The sequence below is a fragment of the Danio rerio genome, chromosome 7 (assembly GCF_049306965.1).
Source record: "Danio rerio strain Tuebingen ecotype United States chromosome 7, GRCz12tu, whole genome shotgun sequence".
Classification (NCBI taxonomy): domain Eukaryota; kingdom Metazoa; phylum Chordata; class Actinopteri; order Cypriniformes; family Danionidae; genus Danio; species Danio rerio.
Genome location: NC_133182.1, coordinates 16,300,601 through 16,319,477, shown reverse-complemented (window position 1 = coordinate 16,319,477; position 18,877 = coordinate 16,300,601). Strand labels below are relative to the sequence as shown.

At 36.6% G+C, this 18,877-nt stretch overlaps 1 long non-coding RNA gene across 6 annotated transcripts in view; it reads right to left on the bottom strand.

Annotated features, from left to right (window-relative positions):
* The window catches only part of LOC137496158 (uncharacterized), a 98,157-nt gene that overhangs the window by 15,937 nt on the left and 63,343 nt on the right, over nucleotides 1-18,877 (bottom strand). The window contains exon 5 of one of the 6 annotated variants that reach the window (XR_012383202.1): nucleotides 17,597-17,735. The exons of the other annotated variants lie outside the window; for them this stretch is intronic. This is a non-coding gene — a long non-coding RNA (uncharacterized lncRNA). The remainder of the gene's footprint in view (nucleotides 1-17,596; nucleotides 17,736-18,877) is intronic. 6 annotated transcript variants of the gene reach the window in all.

Sequence of the window (18,877 nt, the reverse complement as noted above, 5' to 3'; positions counted from 1 at the left end):
TTGGCCCAAAGTATTCAGCGGGCCGAAAAAGGCCGGCTGCTGGCCCCAAGAAAGCCCCGCTTTGGCCCAATTAGGCCCCGAAAGTGACAGTGGAAATGCGACTGGCCTTGGCTAGCACGTTTTAGGCGCTATAGTGGAAACACGGCTATTGGCAGTCAATGTGTCACTTGTTAATACTGCAGATTTCTCACAATTTAAAAACCCTCTTGAAAGTATCCGCACAACAACAAATGCATAACACTGCTCAAATAGTTTTCTTTCAATGCTAAAATATTCTTTGGTGTGATATAAGACAGCATAACAAATAACTAAAAGAAGCTGCGAGGTCGTGCACTAAAAATCACCTTGACATCGCTATAATCAAAAAGTCAAACCAGAACGATTCAGCAGCATGTGAAATATCTAGCGCACACACACACACACACACACACACACACACACACACACACACACACACACACACACACACACACACACAGATTTAAGAGTGTCTAAATACATTTCGGAGCCTCGGCAATAGTCAAATGAAAAAAAAAAAAAACTATTCAGCAGCTTTTTCTATTACCTGAAGTTGCTGAAAAGAACCATTGAAAAAGCTCCAATCAATAATTTCATTTAAGAGTGAAAACGGTAAGAAAAACAAAGTGAAGCAAGGTGCATACTGATACAGGCTTTAAGTATTTAAGGCTTTGTGAAGTCTGAATTTAAATGGTTTTGGTGTCAAAGAGCGAGCAGACCTCTGGATGGAGAAGACCTGCTCATTGAAAACACGGTCTAAAGAAATAACACACATACCTGGCTTTTATACACGTGCAGTTCAGCTGGTGAAAACAGATCTGTTTTACAAAGCGTCAACTGCTCATATTCCACAAATAATATATGTTTCTGCATTAAACTTTGGGATTTCACACTTGATGGTATGCGATGATGAATAGGTCAAACTGGAATGAAGTGAGGTATCGGAGCTATAATATATGAATCTGCTTTGATTTGTAGTATTTGTGCTGTGGTTTGAAGGTTAAGTTAGTCTACTTATAACATAAGTGTTCAGTTCACTACGGCAAAAAGTCATTATTAGGGTCTGTTTATTTACTACACTCTAAATCAGGGGTGTCATACTCAATTCCTGGAGGGTCGAAGCCCTGCACAGTTTAGTTCCAACCCTGCTCCATCACACTTACCTGTAGGTTTCAAACAAGCCTGAAGGACTCAATTAGTTTGATCAGGTGTGTTTAATTAGGGTTGGAACTAAACTGTGCAGAGCTCCGGCCCTTTTGGAACTGAGTTTGACACCTGTGCTCTAAATAATGTCTGGCAAACATGTCTAAACGTGTACTGAATCAATATGAATCAATAAAATAATATATAAAAATGTTTCACCTTTCCTGAAAGAACTAAATATGATAAAAATGTATGATAAAACTAATGATAAACTGAATGAACGACAAGACCATGTGAAGCATTATGCACTAAAAATTAGCCATCACGACAGTTAAAGTTAATCTAAATGATGGTCCAGACCAAATTAAGCGAACTACAGATGTGAAAGCACCCTAAGAGAAATACTTCAGCCATGATGTCATCCTTCCTCCAGTGTACAAAACTAACTCCAATATTGATTCAGGATTTAATGAAGTTTTGATTAATCATGTTTTTACTCTCGCGCTCTCTCTCTCTTGAACGAGCAGCACGTGTATGCACAAACAGCAGAGCAGCGTACAAACAGGTGCTCACTAGTTCAAATCTGCATTTGCTGACAGACAGTTTGAGCTACTTATCAGAATTATAGGAATTGTCAGCCCCTTAAATTTGAATTGAATTAATATTTTTTTTGTCTCATGCCTTATCCAGAATATAAAAATACAATTACATTATTTACTTTAATCAATACTATTGGAATGTGAAAAGACTTTCAACAACACAAAAAATGTTTCGTTCCTCCATAGTAAAAAGCGACATTTTGTGTCTGCCGGTTTGTTTACTTGCGGGAGTTTATTGGCATTTTCCCGCACATGAATTCTGACCAATCGATAAGCAGTTTAGGAACTATGTTCAACAACACCTGGCCAATAAGAGATGTGGATTTTGTCAGATGACTGCATTTTGGTTCTTTTCAACCGGTTCGGACCAAAGCCAGCAGTGTGGTGTGAAAACGACCCAAAGATGGCAGAAAATGCAACAATGTATCATTTATTGCCCTTGGTACAGTCTGGACCAAATAAAGCAAACTACAGATGTGAAAGCACCCGAAGAGAAATACTTCAGCCATGATGTTATCCGTCCTCCAGTGTACAAAGCTAACTCCAATATTGATTCAGGATTTTAAAATGTTTTGAAAGTTTTTGTTTTTACTCTCGCGCTCGTTCTCTCTTAAACGAGCAGCACGTGTATGTACAAACGGCAGAGCAGCGTACAAACAGGTGCTCACTAGTTCAAATCTGCATTTGCTGACAGACAGTTTGAGCTACTTATCAGAATTATGGGAATTGTCAGCCCCTTAAATTTTAATTTAATAAAAAAATTTTTTGTCTCATGCCTTATCCAGAATATAAAAATACAATTATATTATTTACTTTAATCATTACTATTAAAATGTGAAGAGACTTTCAACAACACAAAAAATGTTTCTGAAGACAATCACCTAATGCACCTTTAATTGTTTTACATTCAATTCACTTAAATGTGTTATCTTAATCGATTTGTATTGGGACAACAATATTGAATTATATGAAACCCTGCATTATATACAGCGTATTTATAACAAAACATTTATTTTTCTTTTCTTTTTTAAATCCAATACTGTTTCACACTACATATGCAGTCGGTGTTTCAGTCAGCAGCTTCAGCTCCCGATCTGGATGATAATGCGAGCAGTTTAGCCGTTTTAATAAACATAACTGGGTTTCTTTCGTGTGCATTGTGGCCGCATAAATATGTATGCATGGCCTTAAGACAAACTTAAACACAGCGCTGACCGAACCCATCCAGCCCATCACTGAATGTGTAGTAAACGAAGCTCCGGCAGTTTCCATTGTAAGCCGTCCGTAGGCTGTATGAACGCTTTACTCAAGAATAAAGGCGAGCGAGTGCTTTGAGTGGGCCTCGGTCGGCCGCCTGTGTCTGCTCGAGCCCCGAAGGACTAGTAGGCGCGTGGCGAGCTTTATGCAGTATTCATGGGATGTAAAGAATGGCCCGTCTTAGAGAGAAAGAGAGAAGAGAGAGAGAGAGAGAGAGAGAGAGAGAGAGAGAGAGAGATGCAGAAAGAGAGGGAGAGTAAGAGAGAAAAATGGAGCCATTATTTCAGGCCTCGAACAGGAGCTGCTTGTTTTTGCAGCACAAGCAGGGGAGCTTCAATATTAGTATGTAGAGAGGAAGCTGAGTGTGTGTGTTTGTCTATCCAGATGTGTATGCACAAGGGGTCATTATACTGAGAACAGCAGCATTTACATTACATGTATATACAGGACTGTCTCTCTCTCTCTCTCTCTCTGTGTGTGTGTGTGTGTGTGTGTGTGAGAGAGTATGCTTGTGAGATCTGCCATGGTGTAAACTATAAGCACACACACTTGTATATGTGGTTTATGAGGACTCCATGAGGGGGGGTTTATGAGGTGGGGTTGTCAGAGCCAGAGATATACACATATACCTATGAACGGGAGTTATCCTGGATGTTAGTATGTAATTTTTTTTTAATTATGAAAATTTTAGCTTTACATCACTTTTCTACATTGATGGATCAGTGATCGCACGGGCATTCCTGACAAAAAGCTTGTGTTTGTGTGTACAGAAATGTACTATTCACCCTCCCTGTTAAACTTGATCTAATCCGTGCACACACCTCTCCTGCTTTCACTGCTCATACTGACAGAGGGAGCGATTCGTTTGTGAATGAATCTCCGTTATGAACGACTCTTTCACTCGCCGACAATAATACAAGTTTCTAGCAGCGCAGCATCTCGTTTTCATATTTCTTTTGCATTGTTTGCTGATTTTATTCAACAAAACTAGCATAAGCCGAGTATTTAGTGCAAGTTGGAGCTGCTTTGCCTTATGATGAATGCAGTAAGTGACTGTATTATCATCAATAACGCTAACTAGCCTATCTGTTTAGCACAAATTTCAGAACATACAAAAACATAAAAAACTTAATCTTACCTATGAAATGTTCTGCCTTTGTGCTTTGTTTTCTTTGTTTGCTCGTTACTACACTCGTAGACAGCGCTAAAGTCCCGCATCTTCACGTAATAACACTGTCTTGACTAGTGCGGTTGAATGACATTTGTCCTGGGAGCACTGTACCAATGTGGCGGCGCTATTGACGCATGCTCAGGGTCCCTATGCGATATCTAGTGTATATATCTATGTCACAAATTGAGGAGCGGGGAAATGAGGCGGGGTGGAGCGACAACGCGGGGAATCCTTCACAAACTGAGGAGCGATCACAAACCGAAAGCGGTGAGAGCGTCAAAGTAGCCAGAAGTCATTCATTTTTTAACGAGAACCGGCGGCGAGAAACAGCGGCGCGTCTTCATTGGCTATGACGCGGTTCGGCAGCAAGCAATCAGAATGAAGTAGTCCACCTTGAGAGGAGTTCAGAGAACAAAGACCTGTGAACTCCGGTTCCGACCACAGTTGTTCCCAAGAGTTTGATTATTGCGGTTCCTGGATTTTCAATCATTGAAAATCGCGACGACGTGGGGCCCCCTAATCACGCGGGGACCCCCCACGGTGCGTGCCCTGCGGGCCCGTCCGCTACGCCACTGTACTGACCCCAATGTTAAAATGGCCAACTTTACAGGAAAAAAAAGGTGTTTACAGCCTGGTATGAAAACAATGTGGGTGTAAATAGCTATTATTACACTTCATGACAACTGTGAGGAGTGTGATTTTTATACCTCATCCATTTTATTTAGATTAAGTCTGCATAATTAAGGACGTGGCCACTTGAATGACAGCTAGGTCATAGTAAACTGGAATGCAACCTATGTGCACTTTACTGTTGTTTTCGGACACCATGGCTGTCCCCTTAAATAGCGATTGACCAGTTAAAATTCCAGATAGCTCTGCAATAATAATAGGCCTGTACGCTTATTTCGGGCAGCCACCATTTAAAAAAAACAAAAGCTAGGCTGCGGTGAGAAGAAACCCCGAAGTGGAGGATGAGCAGTGTAAACATTGCAGCAACATGCTGTGGACTACAAACCTCCAGCTGTTGCTGCAATTTTAAAATGCAGATGTGGTGTAAACATCACTTTAATATCACTCAGTAAAGTTTCATTTAAACTATTAAAAGCATATTAAGTATCTAACAACATCACAATCTCTTTAAGAGTGTCCTCCTAGGGTTTAGTTCATGGCACCAGGTAAACACAATAGAATTGACTGTGATTGGCCATGAAGGTCATCAGTTCACCGATGCAAACACAAATGCAGGGACACTGGAGTGTTTTAAAGCCACGAAGATCAGTCGATTGCTTGAGCGTTTGAACGTTGAAATGTAGTAAACTGATGACCTTCATGGCCAATCACAGTCATTTCTGTTGAGCACTGGTGAACACTATGGCAAATCAGCTGTGTTTAAGAACGCGCTCAACAGTGCTTAAATACTAGCAGGAAATTGGCATTTTTTAAAAATTTCAGTACCGAAATTCAGTATTGCGACAAGTCTAATATAGTGTAAGAATCAGTTCATTAACTTGAGTTTGATAAATGGCATCTAAAACATGTGTTTGGGAAAGAAAACTTCAGCTAACTAGTGCCATTTCCCTTAACTCAGCTGAAAATGAGATCTAATATCCCTTTTTATTTTCACAATACATTCAGAAAGGTCACTCAAAATGTGGTAAAATTATAAATTTGTGCCACTTTCTCTTCGCTGAAAAGATATACAGCCAGATACACAACATTCCTGAGTTTCTCAGACCATACTTTCTAGTTTCTTCCCACTGCAGCCTTGATTTTGTTTGTAAAATGGAGTCCGCATGAAATCAGTCTATAAGGCTATCTTTGTTGAAACAGTTGTGTACATTCTCACAGTAAGACAACTTATACTGATTAAGCAGTTTCCGCAGGTTATGAATTTGTTTACATGGTGTGTTTGTACAACTGCTTCATTCATATTCATTTACACTCGCATGAAGGTCTGATTGATGACTACAGATGACGAATGTAAAGCATAAAGCACATCGACTGCCATATGCTTCCAGTCGCTCTCAAACTAAACAGAGAGTTATAGCATGATTAAACCGTCTACATGTCTTAAATATTCTGACAAAATCAGAAAAAAAAAATGCTCCACATGCCTTACTTACAGCAATTTTCGTCCCGCTAAATGTTGCATGTGGCCATATTACTGCTGTATTTGTAAACACGACCACGTGTGAAGTTTAATCCGGTAACTGACAGCACATGTGCGACAGAAGTTCAGGTGCAGAAGCGCCACCTCACTGGACCAGGTATAAATCATGTGTGATTATTAGCCTACCGTAGCCCCTGGCTCTATATATGGAGATCTATTTATAACCCGTTGTGTCTCCTCCGCTGCTCTTTGCTGTTTTGCAATGCACTGCAGATCTGTTCAGCGACCCGTTCATCTGTCCTCCGCCGCCGCCGCCGCTTACCGGCCCTCATTCATCCAGCAAAACAACAACACTGGTGTCAGCTGAGGAGCCAAGCCTTGCGTTTAGAAATACACAGGTGCATTGTAAAATATGAAACCATAAAGGTAAAACTATGTTTTGTTGATAGAAATTTTGTTCATTTTATTAATGTTTTGTTTAATTGTAGTTTCATTTTCCTTTCAGTTAGGATTTCCACATTTGTTGTGCACTTTTAAAGATGGGTTGTATTAACCCAGCACTTGGTCAAATATGGAGTAAATCAACAGTAAATTAAAAATGTAATTTAATGTTAATGTTAAAAAACACAGCGGTGGGTTTATCCATATTTGACCCAATATTGGGGTTAATACAACCCAGCATTTTTTACATTGTTATTTCATAAATATTCAGTTTATATATTTTTGTTAATTTAATTTTGGTTTCATTTTATCTTAGTTCTATGTAACATTTTTGTGTCTTGACATTGTTAATGTTTTACTTTTTAAACCTTCTAGATTTTAATATTTGTTTTCAGCTTAATTCTAGATTTTACCATAATTTTAATCATTTATAAAACATTCATTCATTTTCTTTTCGTTTTAGTACCTTTATTAATCAGGGGTCACCACAGTGGAATGAACTGCCAACTTATCCAGCATATGTTTTACGCAGCGGATGCTCTGTCAGGTGCAACCCATAACTGGGAAACTCCCAAACTCACCATTCAGGGAGGTGAGGCTTGAACCAGCAACCTTCTTGATGTAAGGCGAGAGCGCTACCAACTGCGCCACTGTGCTGCCAATTAAATAAACATTACATGTATTTTTGTATTATGAAGTTCTGTGTAATTTAAAATTGTTTATTTTTCTCAGTCAACTTTTATATTAATATATCTTATTAAATGTTTTAAATACTTAATATTTTATAAAATGTTTCTGTTTTTTGTTTAATTTTAGCTATAAATGTAAATAAACTTTATTATTTTAATATAGTTTAATACTTCAGTGGATGCACTTTCAGTACTGGGAAACATCCATACACACTCATTTACACACATACACTATGGCCCTATTAGTTTATTCAATTCACTTATAATCTTTGGGCTCTGGGGGATACCAGAGCACCCGGAGGAAACCCACACCAATACCGGGAGAACATGCAAACTCCACACAGAAATGCCAAATGACCCAGCCGGAACCAGTGACCTTGCTGTGAGGTGACAGTGCTAACCACTGAGCCACTATGGCACCTAAATAATAATAATAATAATAATAATAATAATAATAATACTAAAAGACTCATCGTATTTTTAAATGAATACTTTCTCTAGGATTCTATACAGTATAAGTGAAAATCTGGTTATTGGTTTTATATTAAATTAGTCAGTAGCAAAGACAAAATGTGAACTATTATAACAAACTAACTTAAATCATGGTGAAAAAAAGCCATGGTACAAAAAAGGGGGAAAAGTATATATTAGGAAAAGTATCAAATACAAATACTAAATCAAATTAATTTGAATTAATATTCAATACACATACAAAATATTAAATTTAGTTGATTTTTTAAAAATCTTTTTTTTGAAATTACAGAGAAATTATACATCAGAAAATTCATTTTAATTTTATTAGAAAAATAATAAAACAATAAAATAAAAAATAAAAAAAGTAAAAATAAAAAAATCAAAATAAAATAATAGAATAAAATAATAAAACAATAAAATAAAATAATGAAATAAAATATATTAAAATAAAATAATAAAATAAAAATAAATCAATAAAATAAAATAAAATAAAATGAAATAATTAATTCATTTATTTATTCTCTTTTCGGCTTAGTTCCTTTATTAATCTGGGGTTGCCACAGCGGAACTGCCAACTTATCCAGGATATGTTTTACGCAGTGGATGCCCTTCTAGCTGCAACCCATCACTAGGAAACCTATACACACTCATTCACACATATACACTACGGACAGTTTTTAGCTTACCCAATTCACTTGTACCGCAAGTCTTTGGACTGTGGGGGAAACCGGAGTACCCGGAGGCAACCCACACCAACACGAAGAGAACATGCAAACTACACACAGAAATGCCAACTGACCCAGCCGAGGCTTGAACCAGCAGTCTTCTTGCTGTAAGGCAACAGCACTACCTACTGCACCACCGCGTCGACCAAAATAAAATAACATAATAAAACTATAAAATAATAAAGAAAATAATAATAAAAAATAAAAAAACAATAAAATAAAATAATAAAATAAGATAATAAAACAATGAAATAAAATTATGTAATAATAAAACAATAAAATAATAAAATAATAAAATAAAATAATAAAACAATGAAATAAAATAATGTAATAATACAACAATAAAATAATAAAGTAAAATAATAAAACAATGAAATAAAATAATGTAATACCAAAACAATAAAATAAAAAAATAAATACAAAAAATAATAAAACAATGAAATAAAATAATAAAACAATAAAATAAAATCTAAATAAAACAACTGAGCCACCATGTCGCCCATGAAGACATCTATCACCAACACAATTCAAATCACATAAACCTGAATCAGTGCAGACAGAACTCCTTATAGGACATTATAAAACGATGATATGCAACAACATTAAACCAGACGGTTAACACAGCACATTCCTCTAAAGACAGCACAAATAACACACGCGCTGAGTAAAGGTGCTTTCATTTTGCACAATACAAAGAAGAATCAAATCTTTTGCACGAGAGGTCACAGGACTTTTTGTGTGTCAGGGAAAGAGAAAAGAAGTGGGGAAAAAAATCAGAGGGGAAAATTACCTGCCTTAATGCCAGTGGCAGCCTGTAATTTATGAGAATTTTTCATGAAAGCTCTGAGGTTAAGTAGAAAAGGCCTTTTCAGTTCTAGTATTGACGTGTTTCGCCGCTCACAATGAGTGACTAAAATGGCAGTTCCTTTATGGACCGTCCATGATGTTGCTTCAGAACATCGGCACATACATTTGCCATAAAGCCTTTTAAAATAAGTCTCAAAAGCAATATTCAAGAGAAAAAGCCAGGCGGAGACGGAAGAGAAAACACAAAAGTGGCTGTAATTTATTAAGTGCTCTTAGTCTGAAGTGCGAGTTTTGTCTTGCATCTAAAATTAGCGCGCAGGAAAGCGGCGGTGAGGTAAGGGTTGAGATGACATCAGCGGAGGTCAGCGCGGACGAGGAGGAGTCAATGTTTAATCTGAGCCCGAGACACTGAGGTCAAGTTCTGAGGTCCCAGGTGACATCAGGAACAGCCAAAGATCTCCTGCTGGCTTATTATAATAAACAGTGCTTTTTACTCCATTGAGTTTTTCCATTTACTAGAAAAAATAATCTGAATTAAGCATTTTTGTTATAGCACATACAGCGGGGAAAATAAGAATTGAACACGTCATGTTTTTTTTGTTGTTGTTTTTTCCTTGGAATAATATTTCTCAAGGAGCTGTTGACATGAAATTGAACCAGATTTTGTTAAAAACCCAAACAATAAAAACATAAAAATAAAAGAAAACAAAAAAATCAGAAAACTCATTTATTTTTAATAACAATGAAATGATACAAGGAGAATGTGCTGAACTACTGAAGTGTATTTAATACTTTATATAAAAGGCTTTTTTTGGTGATGGGGGCTTAAAGACGCCTCACATTTGGAGAATGAAGTCACATGAACTGCTCAGGTGTGAGTTTTACACAGAGTTCAACAGTCTAAAAATATTGATGGTTCTGTTCTCGTCTATCAAATCTGAACTTTAATTTGAATTTTATTTTGGATTGGCTGGGCCATTTGAGAGTTTCCTTGACTGTGTTTTGGATCATTGTCATTGCTGAAACTTCCACCCTGGTTTCATCTTCATCATCCTGCTAATGTAGATGTTGAACAGATGAAGCGGTTATTAATTTACAATGATGAAGGGCAGAGGGTCTCTGAAGAACTACTGAGAGATTTTAGCTGCTGTCTGGGCTTTCCCTGCCTTTCTACACCTTCCTTTCTTCATGTGTTCCATACTTTTTCCCTGCGCCATTTCATTTTATTATACATAACTTAATTTATAAACTAATATATATTTTTTTCTTTGCATAAATAGATTTATTTGGTTGTTACCAACATCGGGTGAAAAATTCAAGTCAGCAGCTTTCTCAGGAAGAAAATATGCTTTAAGAACAACAGAGTGAATGTTTTGGAGTGGCCATCACAAAGCCCTGATCTCAACCCTATAGAAAAAATGTTGAGTTAAAAAAGCTTGTGCAAACAAGACAAACAAAATCTTGACAAACAAATCTGACTATTGGTTACACCACTCTGGTTATACCAATTCTGTTAAGAGTAATGGTTCAAAATTTCTTCAAACTATTGTGAGAAACTTGTGGAAGGATACCCAAAACATTGGACCAAAATTTTACAGCTTAAAAGTAAAGCTAAAAAAATACCAAGGAAATGTATGTCAACTTTTGACTGTCTAGAAATTAATAAAAAACTCTCAAAAAATTCTCTCATTATTCTGGCATTTAGCAAATGTAAATCATATAGTTAATCCTAACGGACCTAAAATAGTAAATGTTTAGTATGATTTACCATCAGACATAAAAAAAGGTTATGTTCCTTTTTTAGAGAGTATGTAAATTTCTGGTTTCAATTGTAAATACATCTGGATCATTTACGTTAATCATTACTATCAGAATTGAAGAAACTTTTAACCAGCACAACAAAAAAAATTCTGAAGACAATCACCTTCTGCACCTTTAATGCCTTAGCATCTTTTATCAATTTATCTTTCCTTTGTCCTACATTCTTCCTGAATCGCTTTGTTTGTGCATACAGTATCTCCATACTGTTTACCCTGTCAGGGTCTGGAAGAGATTGACAGTTCTGACACGACCAATCAGCAGCTCAGCAGCAAGGTCAGTTGTCAGACACAGTTGCTGATTGGCTGCTGGTAAAAGGAGTTTTTTATATAACTGACAGTTTCACTTCAGCAAGTGCAATGAGGTGCTATAAGAGGCAATTAAATCTTTTTGTAAGTATTCATGAGGTCTAGAGGTGCCAGTGTAATATGTGTTTGTGTGTTTATTGTTTCTAAAGGTACAGTATATACTGTATACAAAATTATTAGCCCCCCTGTTTTCCCCAATTTTTGTTTAACGGAGAGATTTTTTCTAGTTTTAATAATTTCTAATAACTTATAAATTTATTTTATCTTTGCCAAGATGACACTGCATAACATTTTACTAGCTATTTTTCAAGACATTTCTATACAGCTTAAAGTGACATTTAAAGGCTTAAATAGGTTAATTAGGTCAACTAGGCAGATTAGAGTAATTAGGCAAGTCATTGTATAACAATGATTTGTTCTATAGACTATCAAAAAAAAAAATAGCTTAAAGGCGCTAATAATTTACCCTAAAATGGTTTTAAAAAATGTAAAAAAAAATTTATTCTAGCCGAAATAAAACAAATAAGACGTTCTCCAGAAGAATAAATATTATCAGACATACTGTAAAAATTTCCTTACTCTGTTAAACATAATTTGGGAAATATTTAAAAAAGGAAAAAGTTCTGTTCCGTTATCCATCCATCCATCCATCCATCCATCCATCCATCCATCCATCCATCCATCCATCCATCCATCCATCCATCCATCCATCCATCCATCCATCTATCTATCTATCTATCTATCTATCTATCTATCTATCTATCTATCTATCTATCTATCTATCTATCTATCTATCTATCTATCTATCTATCTATCTATCTATCTATCTATCTATCTATCTATCTATCTATCTATCTATCTATCGATCTATCTATCTGTCTATCTGTCTGTCTGTCTGTCTGTCTGTCTGTCTGTATATGTGTGTGTGTGTGTGTGTGTGTGAGTTCAGACCATCTGAAAGATGGTGAAGAATCTGCCAAATCTGGTAAAGAATAAGTTATTTTCATGGCCTTTAAAATGAATTAACTCTGCATAAACATGTGAGGCTGAAAAGTTTTCTACAGATTTTAGATGGCACTTAGAGGTTCTTGCATTTGAATTCTTCATATATAGTCCAAAATAAAAGAGATCTAATGGGTCCTGATTACTTCCATTAACTGAAAGCAAACAAATAAAAATAATTTAATTAATAACATTTAATTAAACAAACACATAAGTAAATTCACAAATTAATAAAAAAAACATAAAAATAAACAAACCAAGAGTGCAAAACTGAGCAAAGAAACATAATAGGTGTTCAAAATGAACAAATACTTAATTAATTAAATAAATAAGCAAAAATACACTACAAAGCTTAAATAAATGCTTAAATGCATCAAATGTGAAATTAAGTAAATGTTTGAGTTAGTAAAAGAGATGTTGGAATAAATGCTTTGAATGAATAAATGCTTACATATATGAACACAAAAAATGCTTAAATGCAGAAATAAATGCACATATATAATACATAAAATATGCTTAAATGCCTTCAGTAAATAAATTCTTAATCAAATTCATAAATAACCAAATGAACAAGTAATGGCAACATAAATGCAATACTTATGAAATGCTTGCGTAAATTAGCAAAATGCTTGTGTTTACTTTGGCCATGACGTGTAACAGGTTCTGCTGGACTTATGATGTGTTTGGTCTGCGGGTCTGGAGATTGTGTGGAATGGCTGCAGGAGTAGCATATGTGCACATATGTCTCTGAACCTCCCGCTGACACATCATCCACCACAATTACCATCAAAACCACTAAGCCACTGATGATGACCATCTTTACACCTACAGTATATGGTACACTCCAGGGCATAACCACCAGCAGATGCTTTGAATAACCTCAGCACCCAAACATGCATAAGTGGTGACTACTCATGAAGGAAAAAGATGAAATACTAAAAGTATTTGAGATGATAAATGTCTGGTAACTACGACTATCTAGTGCAATTAAATGTACGAATAACCAAACTGCAACTATTAACATTTATTACAGTTAACCTTACACAATTAAAAGGATAGTTCACCAAAACATTACAATTTACTCAGAATTCACTCACCCTCAAGTGGTTCCAAACCTTTAGGAGTTTCTTTATTCTGTTATGAATATGTTAGAAACCTGTAACCACTTACTTTGTGGGAAAAGCAAATACTATGGAAGTCAATGGTTACAGGTTTCAACATTTTTCAAAATAACTTTTTTTGTGTTCAACAGAAGAAAGAAACTCAGGTTTGGAACAAGTAAAGGATGAGTAAAGGATCACAGAATTTTACATTTTGGGTGAACTATCCTCTTTAGAAAAATGTAACTTCCAACAAAGCACAACACTTCCATTTTAGAGTTTTGTTTACAACTGCTTTTAAAATTTAGGCCCATTCCCAATAAGAAGACCCCCTCCCCTTGGCCCTTAAACCAGAGTGTGAAGGGCTTCAAATTTTACCTCTAAGAAATTGGACAGCATTATAGCACCTGCACACCTCATCACATGTCATCACGAGCTCTTTCTTCATATGAGATCGACGACGGCGCCTGATGTAGTTATACCAGTTGTGTTATTTTTTGGTATTTATCCTCAGGAAATCGCTGAAGGCAATGATACCATGTTATCATATAGATATAATGTGGCAATAAGCTCCTAACTGTACTGTGCATTTACACCGTGGCCATATTCATCTATGTAAACACAAGAAAACAACATTAACATTTTACCAGACACTAGAAAAAGCTATAATTCCCAGCCACTACACTTTTCTGACAGGGTATTTGAGTGTCATCCAGTGACAGATGTGAAAGTATGTTGCGTGACTGCTATACGGATATCACTATGGATTATAAATAGCCAAATTTAGTGTTTTATATTCAATCTTTTTTAAAGCTTGATGGCAAAACACGAACGGGGTTATGAATGTATTAAAACATGTGCTTCATGTTTAACAAAACTTCATAATAATAACAAAAAATACTAATTTGTGGATCTGACTTCTGTGTGCAGCCATTTTGCTGTTATAGCTAGTGTATTCTGGGAAATTTTCATACCCCTTGGTTTCTAGTGTGGTTCTGAAAAATCTCTGTTTAAAAGGCTATCTAGCCCTTCCCTTTAGCCCTACTTCTCAAGCTAAAGAGACTTGGGCCTTCATGTGAACGCGCAAAACGAGGCTTAGGGGGAAGGAGAAGTGTTTAGGAGGAGAATTGGGATCGGGCTATAGTCAGTCAGATCACAAATACAATGTAAAAAGCAGTTAGTTGATTTTAAAAAAGCAAGCAAACTCCTTGCCTTATAAATATTAAGTAAACAAACTATGTGCTGTTATAGCATTAAACTATGTATAATTATAATTCTAAAAGAATGAAGCCCCGCCTACAAGTACAGGAACCAATTATCGATCGCTATAGACTTACAATTCTCGGGGGGAGAAGCTCGGACCAGACGTATGCTTTTACAATATTTTCTGTGGTCAACAAACTCACAGGAATCTCAGTGAACACTTGCTTCACAGACATAAGAAATAAAGTAATTAAAAAATTCACATAAAGCCTGAAATCTCTATTGAAAACAAAAGTTTTTTGGTTTTGTAATCTGTATGAAACGAGCGCGAGGTACAGTCCGTCCTGTCAAACGCAATCACATGACAGCAAATACACAAACTTGTTAACAAGAAGTCGCTGTCAAGTTGTGAATTGCTTCAGAAAAGCACACTCAAATAAAAAAAAACACTTGGTCAAACTGCTTATTTAAAGTAAGCTGAAACAACACAATTCTTGAGATGTCATTGGGACAACTTAATTTTTTTATGTTCAATCCACATAAATTTGCTAAAAGTGTTAACTTAATTGATTTGTGTTGGAACAACATGAATCAATTGTGTGGAATTCTGCATTTTTTACAGTGCAGCGTGATCAGACGATCATTATCCAAGAGAATGACAATGTGGTAACACGGTCATAAATGAGGTTGGTGTCGTGATCTCGTTCTTTTCAAATGCCTATTAGCTTGAGCAACCCGAAAAAATGCAGATTTTTGTTTGATTTGAACATTTAGAAATGAAGCTTATGAGACAGTTGTTTAATTTAGTTAATGATTCCAAATATGTAATGTAATCAAAGCTTAGATGTTTCCCTATTTAAATAATAATAATAATAATTCCTGAAACAGGAGCACACGCACATTAAAGATGACAGCAAAAGAACCCTCTCTCGTGTGTTAAAAGTGACTAGTGCTTGTCCGGCGGCGAGCAGGAATAACACTCATTTCTAAGCCAAACTGACATGCTATTTCAAAGCGAATATTTAGAGTTGCATGATAAAAAATATATGGAGAGACTAGGCAGAATAGCGGTATTTATTTGTGTTTTGTTGCTCAACTAATTAAAATCTACATTATCAATGCTGTAAAAGGTCCCTTATGAAACTGAAAATAGTCTTAATCTTTCGCCGGAAGATTTTAGTGGCTGAACAACACTTCTGTGAAGATATAACCTGTTTGTAACAACAACATCTAACCGTACGTTCACACCGAAAGCGGCGAGAGCGTCAAAGTAGCCGGAAGTCATTCATTTTTAATGAGAGCCGGCGGCGATAGGCGGCGATAAGCGGCGAGGAGCAGCGCGGCGCGTCTTCGCCGGCGTGAGCGTCGAGGAGAGTTGAAATGAAGTCAACTTTATGGTAATGAGCTATGACGCGGTTCGGCGGCAAGCAATCAGAATAAAGACGTCCACCACTTGATAGCAGTTCAGGGAACACAGACCTGTGAACTTTAGTTCCGACCACAATTGTTCCCAAGGGTTTGATTATTGCGGTCGCCGGATTTCCAATTATTTACAATGTTTTCTTACAGGAACATACATTAAATAAGTTACTGGCGAGTTACTGATGTTCATCAATGTTATGTAAATTTATCTTTAAAAAGCGGGAATCTCACGCGATGTGACAGTACAAAACAGTACTGCTGCTTCAGGATATTTCAGACATATGGACACATATTGGATAAATAGAGCAAAGCCACACCACATGCAACTTGATCTTCCATTGTTATATGAATTTGATAAGAAGTGCGCAACATTTTCACGCTAAAAACATGTCTTAAGCAGGAATGTAACTGATAATGCTGCAACGGCTCCTTTAAGTACGAGATCAATGTAGCGAGTTTTGACACTCTCGCCGCCGGAGCTGAAGGCAGACAGCGTTGTCGCCATGGCGGCAAGAGCGACCTTGGACGCTCTCGCCGCTTTCGGTGTGAACGTACGGTAATGTTACATCAGCTTTGCGTGAAGCTAAAACAGTTTTAAAACAGAACATTGCTTGTCTAAGAGAAATCCTTCAGTCATTGTGTCATCCTTTCTCCAGCTTGCAAAGGTGACTCCAATATTGATTCAGGTTTTTAAAAAGTTTTGATTCCACATGTTTTTGCCAATAACGTACACGCGCGCTTTCTCTCTCTCGTGAGTGCGCAGCACATCTTTGCACAAACAGCGGGCTGCGTACAAACGGCTGTTCAAATCTGCATTTGCTGACAGACAGTTTGAGCTACTTATCGGAATTATGGGAGATGTCGGCCTGACTCTATTTAATTGGATGAATATTTTTTAGTTTTATGCCTTACCTAAAATATAAAAATACATATAAATAAATTTAGATCATTTACTTTAATCATTACTATTGGAATGTAAAGAGACTTTCAACCAGCACAACAACAAATGTTTCTGAAGACAATCACCGACTGCACCTTTAATGTTTTTAAGAAAAACTTCATCTAGAGGATCAGGCCAGGCCACTACATGTGATTCATTGCTTTGGCCTCTAAAGATGAATGGCAGAAGTAGATTTTGGACTCGGAGCAATGAAACTTATTGCTCACTTTCCTTTGTTGAACACTCTGAAAACATCCAGGATATTTTAAAGGGGTCTGTGTTTAAAAAGAAAACATTTATTTATACCTAAAAAGCCAAAAAACACACTGAGCCGTACAAACAAAGTATTTAAAGACAAATTAAACCTACTTGAGGGGTGGCACGCTGGCTCAGTGGTTTGCACTGTTGCCTCACAGCAAGAAGATCAGTGGTTCGAGTCCCGGCTGGCCCAGTTGGCATCGCTGTGTGGAGTTTGAATGTTCTCCCCGTGTGAGTTTCCTCTGGGTGTCTAAAGACATGTGGTATAGGTGAATTGGATAAATTAAGTTGGCCGTAGTGTATGAGAGTGTGTTTGAATGTGAATGTGAGAGTGTATGGGTGTTTTCCAGTTCTGGGTTGCAGCTGGAAGGGCATCCGCTGCATAAAAACATATGCTGAAATAGTTGGCGGTTCATTCCGTTGTGGCAACCCCTGATAACTAGGAGAATAAACTGAAGGAAAATGAATGAATAAACTTACTTAGCGAACACACATTCAATGCTAGCAAGGACAAGGTTTAACCTAAAAATGTTTGCAATTCATGAACTAAAGAAACAAAAGGCTTTTCTTCCGCACCGACCTCTAGAATTTACACATCCTGCGAGTGTAGATAACAACCTCGAAGGCAAAATGTAGAAATACATCACATGTGTTTTGTCTCCATAAGTATTTTGACCCCGCCGACCTTTAAAGGCTTAACCTTTGACCTCCGACATTGGAAAAGCACTTAATGCTTTCTGATAATGGAAATGCGTTGTTGTTGAGTGGCGTGGGGTTCGATGGCCATGAGGTAAGCGGCCTGAAATAGGCCTAAAGAAATAGTGCAACCTGGGAAATTACATGCTCAGAGGTGAGGTCATATTCAAGAGGGACTCAGGTGCTGGAAAAACAGCACTAAAACCTACAGCTCTTCACTGCGGCACTCACAGAAACCTTGAGGACACAATGGCAGACTAATATGACTGGTAAAACAGATTTGGAATTCAGCAATCTTATAAGGCAATACTAAATTTGAAATCACAAGTCCAAGGCACTTGCAAAGTAAGTGAAAAAGAAAAACATATTCCTCTTGACTTACTTTGAGTGCCTTGGACTTTGTTGTTTATCTTTATGAATAACTTTTCCAAAAAGCACCAGCACATTAACTATTAATAAAGCACTTGTTGCTTGATTTTGCAATACTGAATTCATTTAAGTTTAGTTTTTTGTTTTTGATGGGTGACGGAAAAGATTAAAAAAAAAAAGTTTTTTATGTACACTTAACGCAAACACAACTTTCACTCACAAAATAATTATTTACTAGCAGAAATTATTCCAAGCAAACACAATAAACACTCACAACACTCACAAGATATACTGTTGTTCTCATATTGTCATGTTTTGCTTAACTAT